This window comes from Mesitornis unicolor, unplaced genomic scaffold (assembly GCF_000695765.1).
Source record: "Mesitornis unicolor isolate BGI_N332 unplaced genomic scaffold, ASM69576v1 scaffold21090, whole genome shotgun sequence".
NCBI classification, from domain to species: domain Eukaryota; kingdom Metazoa; phylum Chordata; class Aves; order Mesitornithiformes; family Mesitornithidae; genus Mesitornis; species Mesitornis unicolor.
The window spans coordinates 30,965-45,385 of NW_010157870.1; positions in this window are offsets into that span (position 1 = coordinate 30,965).

Below are 14,421 nucleotides of genomic sequence, written 5' to 3' on the forward strand. Positions count from 1 at the left end.
CCCACCCCGCCCCCCCGCCACCAACCACCCTGCTCCATGTCCCACCGGTGTTTGTGGCTCTCCTCCACGAGTGGGGTGGCAGAGCATGGTGCTGGATGCTGAAACCCCTTGGGATATGGCAGAAGTCCCTGGGGTCTTCTCTGGGGTCTTACGGGGCGCTGGCGTCACCCTAGGCGTTGCATGGGCTGCGTGACGATTGCGATGGCGCAATGCATTGTGCCAAGGTTTGCTGGAGCGTGGTGCTGTACACCGATGAGCAGCTCTGACGTGCAGATGTGCTGTCCCCATCCTGCCACGCACAACACGTGCTTTGCAAGTGGATGAGCCCTGGTTAGCGCAGTGACCAGGGACCAGCCACACCGCTGTGTGCTGCAGTGCAAGGGATGCCTGGCAGCAGCTTTTGGAGGGGTGTGTGGGGTGCTCACATCCTTGCAGTGCCATGTGTTTGAGATCTGCAGCACTGCTGTGTGGTCTCAGTGTCCCCATGTGCAGCATAGAATCACAGAATAGTTTTGGTTGGAAAAGACCTTTAAGATCATTGAGTCCGACCATCGATCCAGCCCTAAGTCAACTACCAGACCATGTTCCCAAGCATGACATCTCCTCATCTTTTAGACACCTCCAGGGATGGGGACTCCACCACCTCCCTGGGCAGCCCCTTCCAGTGCCTGACAACCCTTTCAGGAAAGAAATTCCTCCTCATGTTCAACCTAAACCTCCCCTGGCACAACTGAAGGCCATTTCCCCTTGTCCTATCACAGCTACCAGGGAGCAGAGACTGACCACCCCTCGCTACCTCCTCCTTTCAGGAGCTGCAGAGGGGATAAGGTCTTCCCTCCCCTCAGTATCATCTTCTCCAGGCTGAACCCCCCCAGTTCTGGTGTCACAGCCAGCACAAGTTAGTGACCAGGTTGTGTCCCATGCTGCTTGTGCTGTGCAGGATGTCAGGGTCCTTTTGGCTGCTCCATGGAGGTGTTGGCAGATGCTACAGTGGGGCACGTGTGCTGATGGATGCAGTGCAGGGCTCATGCGGCACTGAAGGCCTTTGTCTTCCCCAGAGTGGTACCAATGTCCTGGCTAGAGCTCAAGGCTCCAGAGGCTGCTGCCAGCCCAGGCTACAAAGCATCTTCCTTCAGTGGTCAGAACGAGTGTCCCAACACCTCATGAGCCCAGACCCCAGCAGACCTCTGCCCAGGTCTCTCAAATTGTGCATCTCATGGTCTGGCAATGCAGCTCCATGCTAGGGTCCTCCCCAAAGGCCACTGTCCCAACGTGGTGTAATGGATGCAAAAGAGGAAGCGTTTGTTACTGAGCTGCTGTTTTGGGCTGCGGTTGTGTAAAATGAAAGCCGTGCATAAGGCACCCTTGTGCTTTTCTCAGCCTACTCAAGAGCCAGGACCACTCCCAGAGGCAAAGCCACAATGAAATACAGACATTGAAGAGCCTGGTCTTACCACTACAGCTACAGATAGAAACAACCTGCTCATGGCTTTGGTCAAGTCTTGTTAGCCAGCACAGGAGATGCTGGGATTGCTGTCGGGGGGGCACCTGGTCAATGTGTGTCCCAAGGAGCCAGGGTCATGTGTCATGGTCCATGATGAGCTGTGGTGGTCAACAAGGACCTGTGGGACAGTGGAGGGTCAGCTCCTGAAGCCAAAATGCTCCCAGGACCCTGTGTGTCTCACCAGATGGGGATGTGGACCCTCTTGCTCTCAGCTGGGGCATGTGGTGAATGATCCCCACACATCCATCTTGGAGCTGTTGGAGCGTTACTTCCCCCCATCACGCACAACCTTTGAGGTGGCCCCATGGCCCATGGAGTGTGAGCAAGAGCAGCGTGTGGTGGAGACACCTGCAGGGCAGAGGAGGGGCCCTTCCAGGTGTGGTGGGGCGTGAGGGGGTGTTGGGTTGTGTCAGGAGGACAGACTGATTCTACATCTCTGGAGGTGTTTAAAAGATGAGGAGATGTTGTGCTTAGGGACATGGTCTAGTGGTGGACTTAGAATCACAGAATCACAGCATCTCAGGATGTCAGGAGTTAGCAGGACCCTCTGGAGATCATCCAGTCCAACCCCCCAGAGCAGGATCACCAGGGCAGTCACACAGGAACACGTCAGGGGTCTGGGTGTCTCCAGACAAGGAGACTCCACAACCTCTCTGGGCAGCCTGGGCCATGCTCCATAACCCTCACACTCACAAAGCTTTTCCTCATCTTCAGCTTGAACCTCCTGTGCTCCAGCTTGGGACCATTGCCCCTTGTCCTGGCATTGGACATCCCAGAGCAGAGCCTGGCTCCTTCCTCCTGACACTCGCCCTTTATTAATTTATAATCATTAATAGATAAACATTTAAAAATCTTAAAAGTGTTTTCCAACCAAAACCATTCTATGACAGAGCCTGCTGAAGGTGCAAGCATGGTGAGTGCTGCTCTGCTCCCTGGGTGAGCCAGTGCCCACGCTCCCCAGTGCAGGATGGGGACCTGAGTCCTCTGGGGCTGCAGAGGGGGTGCCAGCACCATTAGGATAACTCACACCCCAGCTCTGACAGTGGATCCTGGCTGGCACACAGCGTCCCCACCACCAGGCACAGCCCAGCATGAGGAATATTTTTCCATTGATGTCTAAGGTGCTTAAGTGTGGCATGTCTCTGTAGACCAGATGGTCCTGGATGCCATTGCTGTGGGGAGAGGGCATTGCCCATCCTTTGGGACATGGTGCAGGGTTCATTGCTTTCCCCACCCATGAGCCTCAGACTCAGGTGCAGGTTGGCCACATCGCACTGATCCACAGTGCCACCATCCCCACGTTGGGTGCCCAACCTTGAGTTCAAGCCAAGGCTGAATGCCTGCATAAAGCTGCAGAAAATGAAGCAGTGCAACCTCTGATTTCTGCAGGCCACGTCTGACAACAGGCTGTATTTTAAAAGAGAGAAAAAGGATGTAAATGTTGAATTTTGAAACCCTTTCCAGACCTGGAGTCCCAAGCCATCGTGTTGCTGTGCATGGCCCTCTTCAGCACACTCCCCTGCAGGGCAGGTCCATTTCTTCATGCAAGCATCTGACGTTTGCAAGTTTTTTATTATTATTTTTAAATGCCTTATAAAAACTTAAGTTTCACTTAATATCTTAGCACTGTGAATCACTGCCTATAGCAGCTAATTCACAGGTACTGATTGCCTCTAACTGGCTAAATTCACCCATGGTTTATGCTGATTCGTCAGATGTGTTAAATCATCAATGAAGCAGTTAATGCACCACAAGCAGGGTTTAGCAGCTACACAATGACCCATGTCCATGAGACAAGTCCCGCTGACAAAGCAGGCAACAATGTGCTGGGATAGAAAGGAAGAGGCTTTAGCTGTTGTCTGGAAGCACCGTTTTATTGGCACTTAGTGGAAGGAAAATAAGCTTCCTGGTGGTACCTGAATCATCGCTTCTGCATGTGCTTTCATGCCCAGGTTTCAGCTGAGGACCCAGGTGAAAGTTGTGCTCTTTGGTGCAGGGCAGCAACCACTGGCATTGAACACTGAGGCGCTGAGACCCACCATGGCCACTAAACCACGGCCCCAAGTGCCACATCCACGGCTTCTTGAACACCTCCAGGGATAGGGACTCCATCACTGCCTTGAGCAGCCCCTTCCAGTGCTTGACCGCTCCTTCAGTAAATAAATTGTTCCTCATATCCAATCTAACCCTCCCCTGGTGCAACTTGAGGCCATTATCCCTTGTCCTTTCATTAGTGACATGGAAGAAGAGGCCAACACCCATCTCTCTACACCCTCCTTTCAGGTAGTTGTAGAGAGCTATAAGGTCTTCCCTTTATGTGACGCTGGTTTGTTACTCCAGCACTACACACTACTACCAACGTGTTGGATTGCAGCATAGGGCAATATTGAAATTACTCCATTGACGGTGCTCTCCTGATTTCAGAAGCGTTGTGAGCCGCTCATACCTTTTATCTGCACCTGTAAACAGTTGTGCCTTGGCAGAGCAATAAATCTAACTTGGATGTCATTACAAAGATGGGATGCTTTGATCCAAGGAAACACTTTGATCTTCACTGTGAACCAGATGCTGTTGATTAGCTGTAAAATAGAGCAATTACTGTAACTTTTCAGGGGGCGTTGCAGTGCTAAACTATGACCTGTCCGTGTATTAGCTGTGTGCCATGCCATACCTCAAAATAAAACAGACAGAAGAGGAAATTAATCTATGTTCTGTGATTCTCAAATTCTGCAATTCCCAAATTCCACTGAGTTTTTAGACAAACATATTTTGGAAAGGGAACTTTTGGCTTTGAGAGGTTTTCCACCTCAGAGTTTTTGTTCAGGCCAATGTTTCAAATGGTTTGAAATAATTACGAACAGAATCACCCTGGCAAAGACTAAGAAGCATTTCTGGGTGCTGGAAGAGACCCCTAAGGGCCCCATGAGGAGGATGGGTCTCCTCCCTTGGACTGAGCATCTCATGGAGGTCCCCATCATCTGCCTCGCTGCCCAGAGCACATCCTCAATGGGTGTCAAGTTGGGTTGGCTGTACCAATGGCTACATCATGGAGCATCCACAGAGTGGAGGAGATGTCAGCATTGCTGGGCTCCAGAAGCATCTGTAGGATCCAGATTGCCCAGAGAAGCTGTGGGTGCCCCCTCCCTGGCAGTGCCCAAGGCCAAGTTGGATGGGGCTTGGAGCAGCCTGGGCTGGTGGAGGTGTCCCTGCCCATGGGGGTTGGACTTGGGGGGCTGTGAGGTCCCTTTCACCCAAACCATGCTGTGATTCTGTGATCGCTGGAGACCATCAGCTCCATCCAAGGCTCAACTTGCTGCTCCTCAGCCTCACAGAGTAAATCAGGCACTGTAAGTCCAAATTCACCCCAGCATCTCTCAGCACACATATTCATGGCTTGACTTCAATTCTAGGTCTCTCCCAGCAGTGGGCAGAGATAAATATCTCCAGAGGGCGATGCAATGTTATGTGAGCAGGGAAGACAAAGCTGGGAGGTCCTGGCTGGAAGCAGCACACCGCAGCTGGGTGGGAACCAGCTCCTGGTTATTTGCTCAATGGGACAATTAGTCCTGTAAGTTCCTGAGCCCTGTGATTAACTGCAGCCATCCAAACACCATGACTGTGGAGGAAGAGTAACCAAAGGGCTCTGGAAATTGTTGGCATTTCTTGGAGGCTTCAGAAAAATCCCACCTGCAGCTTGCAGGCCCTTGGGCTAAGGACAGGTCAACCTATGGGCATGCAAACCACTAATAACTCAGAAGGAAGCACTGCTCTTTTGGGAAGAAGAAAAAATTATGCAAAAGTTCCCAGAGCTTCTGCCCATGAACCAGTCGAGGAACCGAGGGGGAGCAGCCGCTGTCTGCTATGAGTCCCAGCCGTGGGTGACTCAATGGTGGGGTTCAACATAAATTGCAATTGTGGATGTTTCACAAAGACATGGGCTCACATGGGCACAAAAACCCTCCACAGATTTTATTTTCCTAGACCCCAGTGCACTGAGACAGAGGTTTTGGAAATCTGTCCCTGGCTTCATGGAAAAGCACTTAGCCCATGACACCTTCCCCGCAGATGTGAGGGTCATCGCTCCAGACAGAGGTTGCTTTAAGGCACCTGAATCCTTTGGTGGAAGCTGCAGTTTTGAATTGGGCTTTCTGATGCTGTAGGCAACAGAGGGGGCAGCAAATGCCTGATTTTTGTGTCCTCAGCAGTCTCATGGGAGACAAACACCTGTGCCACAGCTGGGGTGTTGGACATTGGTACCCTAGCATTCCTGGGACCAAAGTGGTGTGACATGGGGGCTGCCATCCCTGAGGCACATCCTGGAATTTGGGGTCTCCCTTGGAAAGACACCTACCCTTTACCAGGTCCTACAGCCGTGATTCCTTCCCAGCAGCCCCCCTCAACATTTGGGCTGAAATTTGCTGAGTATCTAGGGGAACTGGGTTTAATTTGCCCATCATTTAGAAGTTTTGCCTCAGAGGATGTTTCCTGGTGGAAGTATACACAGATAGGTAGGAGTTTGCAAGACAAAATTCTTGGCCTGAAATGTCTAGATTCCTTTATAGGGCTGGGTTTCCAAGTTCATTTACTCATAGGAAAAAAAAAAGATGTTCTCATCTCTATGTTGCTCACACAAATGTGACCCACATTCCCCCAAAGCCCAGGACATGCAAGAGAAGTCACATTCTTGCGGCAGCTTCACAATTTGCCCAGAGCAAGGAATAGGAGAGTTGGGACTCCAACACAGCTCCTCAAGCTGGAGACATAGCACCAAGGCCGGGCTGATAGCACCCAAGGTTACGTTAAGAAAAGCTAATTCTCCACTAACAGACCCTGGTAGGATGCGTTCCTTCTGAATTAATGGTTTTGGGAAAAGGCTGTTTGGAAATACAGAGGGATGCGCCCTCGTTTTGCGGTGGTTTGCAGAGGGACTGTTAGCTCAGCAGTTTCACCTTGCGCCGAGCGCGCGTGCAAATTAAAAGGAGGAAGCCACATGGTTGAAGCATTCCTGTCGAGGTGTTGCTCTTTTGAAGTGCATGGGGCTTCTCCTGGGCTGGGTCCGGCCGTGGTGCTCACAGCCCTGGAATGTGGCCAGGGATTGGTGTGACCAGTCAGGCCGGTAAACAGACCTTCCTCCAAAAGGAGTTTTTACTGAAATCTGCAAAGGGCTGTTGCAAGATGATTGACTCACATGGTTTCTCAGCTCTTAGTCATGAGCTTCTTCTCTGGACAGTTAATTAGTTTGTTCTTGTGGAGTGCTTTGAAGATGCAAAGCAGGCCGGGAAAGTGAAGTGTTATTAGCTCATTATCTGCAATCTTTCCTTTTAATTTTTTTTATTTTTGTGACAGAGCAATGAAGTCCAGGCTCAGCCTAAGATACTTAACAGCAGTAAAAAAAAGAATTGTCCACACGCCCATTGCTGCCCTTATTTCAGCACAGCTCTTTGTCAAAGTCTTTTCAGACGAAAGCTCCTTAACACCAGCAGGGCTGGCTTAGCACCACTCCACAGGTATTTGTAGTGACCTTAAGATTTAGCCTTGCCCTGACAGAACACTTGAAAATTTGGAATTTGGAGCATTAATTTCAACCTTCTTCCTACTTGTTTCTACTCAGATGTGATTTTTTTTTATAATTTATACCCTGATTTGGGTGTATTTATGGGTCAAGTTCAGCATCTGAGAACCTGAAATCTTTATAGAGAGGAGCAAAATTAAATAGCCTGGACGGTTATGAGTGAGGTGAATTAGCATCTGTCTGTGCAAAGCAGTTCATGTGTGTCTGGTTATGTTCAAAGAGAAGAAATAATAGTAAAAGGATTACTTTCGTGTCTGCAAAGGGCACGCTGGCCAGACAGCTGCCATGCGCTGTGGAGCGTAGTGGATATAACAGCTTCATCTGCATAGCTGGTCACCAGTTGTGTGTCTGGCAATTTGGGGATCTGGCCAGAGGCATTTCAAAAGCTGGGGTGTGCAATGATGTGGCCCGCTGCAAGGAAACGCACCTTTGTAATTGGGTGCTTGAACTCTTTTGGCCCCGTGGCCCCATGGCAATGGCCTCACATGCACAGCTGAGGCTCTTATTGAACCCAAGACCATCCCTGAGCAGAAATATCTCTCTGTTTCTTAGGGAAATATTGCCTGTGGGCTGCCCTGGTTGCCCTGCAGCCTGGGTCTCCACTTGACCTGAACGTGGTCCAACGAAATTGCAAGCTCCAAGTCTGTGGGAAAAGGCCAGGAGGAGCAATGGGACTGAACTCTCGGTCACGTGTGTGTCCCTGCACACACACACACACACACACACACACACACGTGAGAGATCTTCCATGACACAAATGTAAATTAAATACCTCACTGCTTTCACTGAGTGCTCACTTCCTAACTCCAGGTTTCAACTGATAGCATCTCCCCTTGCTGAGCAACCAGGCTTCCAGCATTCACCTCTGCAAAAGCTTGTGGTACGAGTCTCGTCACCTTGTGTAGCTAGACACTAATGTTGAATTCATTATATCCCTGTTTGGGGAATAAGATGTCTCATTTTCATTGCCTTTGCAGGCGACTGACACCAATTACACAATTTCCTCATTTCACTTTGGGTCAGAGCACCACCAGAAAAGGCAAGGCTGGACAATCTTTCTTTGCCACTCATCCTTTCTTTGCATTGCTTTGTGTCCACCCAGGTAGGGTGAAAGCAGCCACAGATTGCAAATGAAATCCAGTTAGAAGGGTTTGCATCCAAGGATGAGCAAAATGAACCATGCTATGAACGTGACTTCTAGAGCCCAGCTACCTACAGTGAAGTTCTCTTCATCCTACCCATAAAGATGCTTTACCCTTCAGCACATGGAGGGTAGCACGCCACGCTTTTCTCTGCAGATGTTTGCTTGAAAATAAAGGAAAATGAACATCCTAGACTCCAGTTTTTCAGAGAAGTAGTGATGGCAAGACAAGGATTAGGAACACTGTGATGGTGTCTGTCTCATGGGTGCAGGAGCATCGCAAAGATCCCGCCTGTTCTCATCCTCTTTGCTGGTCAGACACTGTGCTCATGTCAGAAAGACACAAGAACTGTGGTGTTCACCATCCAGTCCTGCCAGGGCAGAGCTGCTCTGACATCCTAGGAGGAGGATTGTCCCTTTGCAGTGCAGTATGAGAGTGGGTGTTTCTGTGTCTGTGCGCTCACGAAAGATAAAGGGTGAGGTTCAGGTCACCTGGCTATGGCTGAGCATCGCTTATCTTAATCTGGACTTCCTTAATCAGCAGTGGAAATAAATAGAGAATTATTAATTTGCCTCTCCTTTCACCCCTGTCTGATGATGGGGTGAACCACATGCTGGGCAGATGATTTCTCTCCATCAGCCATGAAGGGAACCCAGATCTTAGACTTCAGTGTCTAATTTTAAGCTGCCTGGGTGAGGGTGGATTGATCCTATGAGATTTCTCCTTACAGGGAATAGGCAATAAAGGCGAGGGTGGTAGGGAAGGGTTTTTAGATGTGGTTGTTTTGCTCAGTTTATGGAGAGTTGGTGTTTGGCAGATTGAAAAACCCACGAGCAAGCTGATCTGCAAGCCCTGAAAAGGCAGGGAGCTGTGGGCAGATGATGGGTGCCCATGGCTAAAGGGGAGGGGAGGTGATGATGGATCTCCTCTTCCACCCTGGCACAGGGTACCCCTCGCTGCACCACCCCTGCGATCACTGCAGGCAAATTTCTGCTGACCAAATTGTTCTTGGAGAGGCCCAATTTGACTCTAAAACCATGCAAACATGTGCATCTTCTTAATTCACTCATCCTTTTTTGGCAATCCAAGGGTCTTGTTAAAGCATTTTGGGTTGCACTTTGACACAGAGGGTGATGTAAAATCACTGCTGGCTTTGGATGACCTTTCCCTGGCGAGTTACAAGTAAGGTTTTATTCGGTGCTGTGGTCTGTCTGAAGCTCAGCCTGGTTGCTCTGCAGGGTGCTGAAAGCAGGGGGCTGGGTTCAGACACGAAGACTCAGATTTTGGGCTCTCTCCCAAGGGAAGGGCACAGGCCCTGTGCTGGAGACAGACCCCAGGTCAGTGATGTGCACCCCAGGTGCTGAGCCCTTCCAGCAGTGGGCAGGGATCCAGGGTATTGCAAAGCACCTGAGGTTACCTGAAGAGCTTTGTGGCAGGATTTTGGGGAATGAAGAGGCACAGAAGCTCCCCAGGACTCTTGGTCCTGCAGGGTGTTGTGAAGCCAGCTCAGCACCAAAGCTGGTATCACATTTTAATGGCCTGGAGCCCCTCAAAAACCATCAGAACAGATGCCAATGGCCAAAATATACATCTGTTAACAAGATAAACTCACCCTGAGCTGGGATGAAGAATTGGAAGGGGAAAACAAGGAGATTCACATCCCTTAGAGAGAGACTGCCATGATGCCAGCACTGGTGACTCAGCTTGTACTTTCCATGGTCCCAAAGGAGGGTGACAAAGTGGTGACAACAGCCCACAGGGGGCTCTTGTGTTCCAAATCACTCTGGGAAGGAGGAGCAGTGGAATGGCTCATCCATAAGCATGGATATACAGAGCCACACTGCTCCTGTATGGGGATGGGCCCTGCAGCATCTTCTGAAATGAAACCTAGAGTCAACAGCTACTTTGGCCTGGATCCTCCTCAGATTGTGCCACACTGGTGCTGCTTTGGTGAGCAGTTTGACATGGAGGTGCTGCCCTTCAGCTGCTCCCAGGAAGGCTGCATTCCCCTTTGGAATTCCATTCCTTCATGGAAGCTGCCTGAGTCTCTGCTGCTGCTGGGTCACACTCACAACCCTGTCCTTGGTGTGGCCATGGGGCTGCATGACATTGCCCATGCTGTGCCCCCACCATGGCTCGCTCCTGTCTTTCTGCTCAGGATGGAGGTGAAGGCGGTCCACCCCTCTGCCAAACACCAAGAGATGAGTGGATCCCAGTACCAGATGCGGTTTCTGGGGACGGCACAGCCCGTTCGTGCTGGGGATGTGGTTCACAGCAGGCGGGCAGTGACAAGGACGCAGCTTAGAGCAGTCATGGAGAAGATATTCCCACGTGCCATGGTCTCAACTCTTTCAGCACTGGGCTCAGTTTGACCCTTCCCAAGGAAAACCACGCAGTTTCCCTGCCCATGGGTAATGGTGACGGCTCATCCCATTCCCTCCTCACTTGCTGGAGACCTGCCAGTCCCTGCAGTCTTTCTCTTGTGTGCTTCAGTCTCTGGAGGGAAAACTCCTCCATCCATTCTCGTTATCCCATCAGCTCGCTAATTGACTTACAGCTTCAGCCCTGTTTTAACTGCAGCTTCACAGGCCGCAGCGCCCAGGAGTGAGGATGGGTCCCCCATGGGTACAAACCTACCTCTATGCCTATTTTTTTGGGGTGCATCTCCACAGGCTCCGCTTCCTCCTGTTCAAAGCAAGGTGGGGCTCTGACTCACCCTCAACCGGGTCCCGCCGCGCAGGACGTGCCGTGGCTCCGCTGGCTTTCCCACGGTGGCTGAGCCCTGCAGTGGTGCTGCTGCTTCACCCAGCAGCTTCGGGCAGGCTCCAGGGGCAGAAAGGCAATGGGTGTGGGTTTGCTCCATGTACCAAGGAGTCATCGCTTCGAATGGCATAAACACTCACCTGGGCCATCTCCACCTTCTCCCCTTTCTCTTTAACCCTCTGCTTCTCCACATCCAGCGGGAAGTAATTTTTACACTGCTTCTGGGTTATCCTTGGAAAGGAAAATATAAATATTTTGCATAGCATGGCTAGTTTCTCATTGCACAGAGGGAAATGACAGGAGCCTTTTAGTGCTGCTGCCTGGGAAATCCGGAGTCTCGCTGTGATCCTGCCATGGCCCCGCTGTGGTACTAAAGTGGTGCCTTTCCCTCTTCTGGCTATTTCTCCTCCTTTGAATGGAAACAAGAATGGGTTTTCATCACGGGTAAAACGTACTACAGAAAAGCTCAGGGTGGAACTCAAAGGCACTCAGATAATCCCCAATTTTTTCCTTTATATGTTTTGAGTGTTTCTTTCAGCCCTGCTGATGAGACACTGATTTTCCTGTTCTGCCAGAGAGACCCGTGTTGATTGAAGCAGGAGTTACCTGTGCTCTGAGCTAAAGAGGCTTCCTGGGGAAAGAACAGAAAACAGCAGGAAGAAAGCAGTAAGATGCAAAAAGCAAATCTCTGCTGTGCCTCATTGTACAGCACCCAGTCTGGGTCATCTCTCAGACTGAAACTTGGCCTCAGAACCCAAAAGCAGTTACAGTTATTGCCTGAGCTCAGATCTGTTAAGTAAGATCCTGCAGCGCTTTTTGTAAGGCTTTTTTTGTGGAGAGAAGCACCAGAGAAAGGTGGGAGGAACGCCACTTCTCTGGGAAAGTATTTGTGTTTTGTACCGCCAGGAACTTTCCAATAGTGTTATCTCTTTTGAAAATTTCTACATGCTTTTTTCCCATATTGTTGCCTTGGGAAGCCAGGCACACCCGTGCAATGCAGGGTTATTAACTACCACTCAGGCTGGGGTATTTCAGCTGGGCAGCACAGGGATGATTTCCTGCTGCTCTGGTTGGGGGTGTTTTAATTGCTTTGCTCCTCATTTGAAGAAATGCAGACAATACCACAGGCAGAAGGGCAGGAAACGGGGCTGGGGAAGGTCACCCGTGTGTGGGTACCACAGTGCTGAGCTCTGCAGAAACAGTGCCCAGATCTGGCCACATCTCAGCTTTGGGACATCAGAGATCACCTGGAATATTGGCCAAAGTGTTACTGGAGACCAGATCCGCTATGTAAAAGTTATGCCAGCAATTGCACCTTCCCTGTGCAACCGTCCTGTGCCCTGCAAAGATGCCTGCAATGCTGAAACGCTCTCCTGCTCATCATCGCTGAGGCTGGGAGCACCAAGGGTCACATTTCTGTCCCCAAGCACAGAACAAGTGTGCAGGGAGATAATTACCCTCTCATTAAAGTCTTTCCTGCATGAGATTATCAAGTTGCAGAGAGCTGGAAAGGGATTGAGAGCTGAAAAATTACTGTTGGGGCTCGATCAGATGGAGGATGCTCAGTGTGAGTGTCCAGGAGTGGATGCTACATCCTACAAACTGCACAGAGAGTTTCCTAAATCTGGGAAATGTTGCTCTGGGTGTCACTACACCCACCCTGATGGAGAAGAAGATGCTGTAAAGGTTCAGGTAGAGCTCTGATGTCCTGCATCCCAGCAGTGCAAAGGAGAGACCTCCTGGTGTGAGGTGAGAGAAAGGGACGCAGCCCTGTGTTTGGGATACCTCATGGGAGCCCCTCAAAAGTCTTTCCCGAGGAAAAGGAGAGCTTAGAAAACACCAAGAAAGGGGCCCAGTGCAGTCTTGGATAGGTAACAGCTTCCCTGTTCAGCAAGATTAAATCTGCAAGGACACATAAATGTGGGGAAGATACAAATGAGGGTTATACGATAGAGGAGCACAAAGTCATGCACGTTACGGGGAAGACAACAAGGGGATGAGTCACTGTGCTTCTTTCTGACCCAGGCCCCCAGCTCCTGCGATGAAGATGCCCTGGGGTGTGGGTGCACAAGAGCTGTGTGGGCCATGGGCTGTGGGTGCCATGCATATGCTGAAGCTCTTCTGCATCCACCTTGCTTTTATTGGGCAGGGCTTTCTGGTCCGGGCTGCCACGTGTGCTCCAGCAGTGTGGGACTGTGGCACTCCCAAGGTGTCTGGGATGCCACAGCAGTGCCTCTGCTCGAGGTGAGCTCACCCAGCACAGCGGACACAGAGACACAGGGCATTTGTTGAGTGAATATGTTCCCACAGGAGATTTTGGTAGGTGCTGTTGTGGTGTGTGGATGGGGCGTGATGTTTCCTAGGGATGCCCTGCACGGTGCAGTGCGGTCTCTGTGCCGTGAAATTGGGAACTGCTCTTGGCTGGGAAGAGGTCACAGAATCACAGAATCATTCACGTGGGAAGAGATCACCTAAGATATCAAGTCCAACCATCAACTCAACCCCACCATGGCCACTAAACCACGTCCACAAGTGCCACATCCACGGCTTCTTGGACACCTCCAGGGATGGGGACTCAGTCACCTCCGTGGGCAGGTGAGCAGCTCTTAATTTCCAAATTGGAGATGTGCTGAGAGTTACAATGACACGTCCTGCCCTTCTTCAGTGTCCAGAGAGCCTGCTCAGGAATGGAGGTAGGACTCATCTGCATCAACTCTGCTCAATCCACAACAGCTGCAAAAGCCAAGGTGTTTGTTAGGAATCATTAGGGATGGTGAAGAGAACTGAAAGGTGGCTGTGATGTCCCTACATAAACCCAGAGCTTACTCACCCTTTGCATACTCTGTGCCGTTCTGGTCTCCTTGTCTCCGAAATGAAATCATTTAATTGGGAAAGGTTCAGAGAAGGTCATCACACGTGACGAGCTGATGGCTGTGCCTGAGGAACTGGTCTGTGAGCTGGGACTTTCCAGCCTGGACCAGAAAGAAACTGTGGGAGGATCAACTCATCAAACTTTTTAAATACAAGATGTAAGGAGCTTTGAACACAGCTCATAAGAGCCAGGTTCAGAAGAAACTAAGATGTGAGTATTTTCGCCACAACAAGTTGTGGATCCATACAGCAGTGACACAAATGATGCTATTGATAATTAAATTTTTCATGGATTGAAGTCGTGACTGTAAAAGCTCATGGAAGAGAAACTCACTGAGGCTTTTCAAGCGTGCAATGATGATGAAAATGTGATTTACAGCTTCATTCCTCGTATTGGCATCAGGCAGAGCGGCTCAGAGCGATCACTGCTGCAGGGTGACAGGCTTTTACAAACAAATGCTTTATTCTTTCCTAACACTGTGGCAAGACAAATTAAAAAAACCCATCCAAAACGGGAAGTTTGAAGAAATTCCAGCAATTTTTATTGATTTCAGCTTTACCAATGAAGC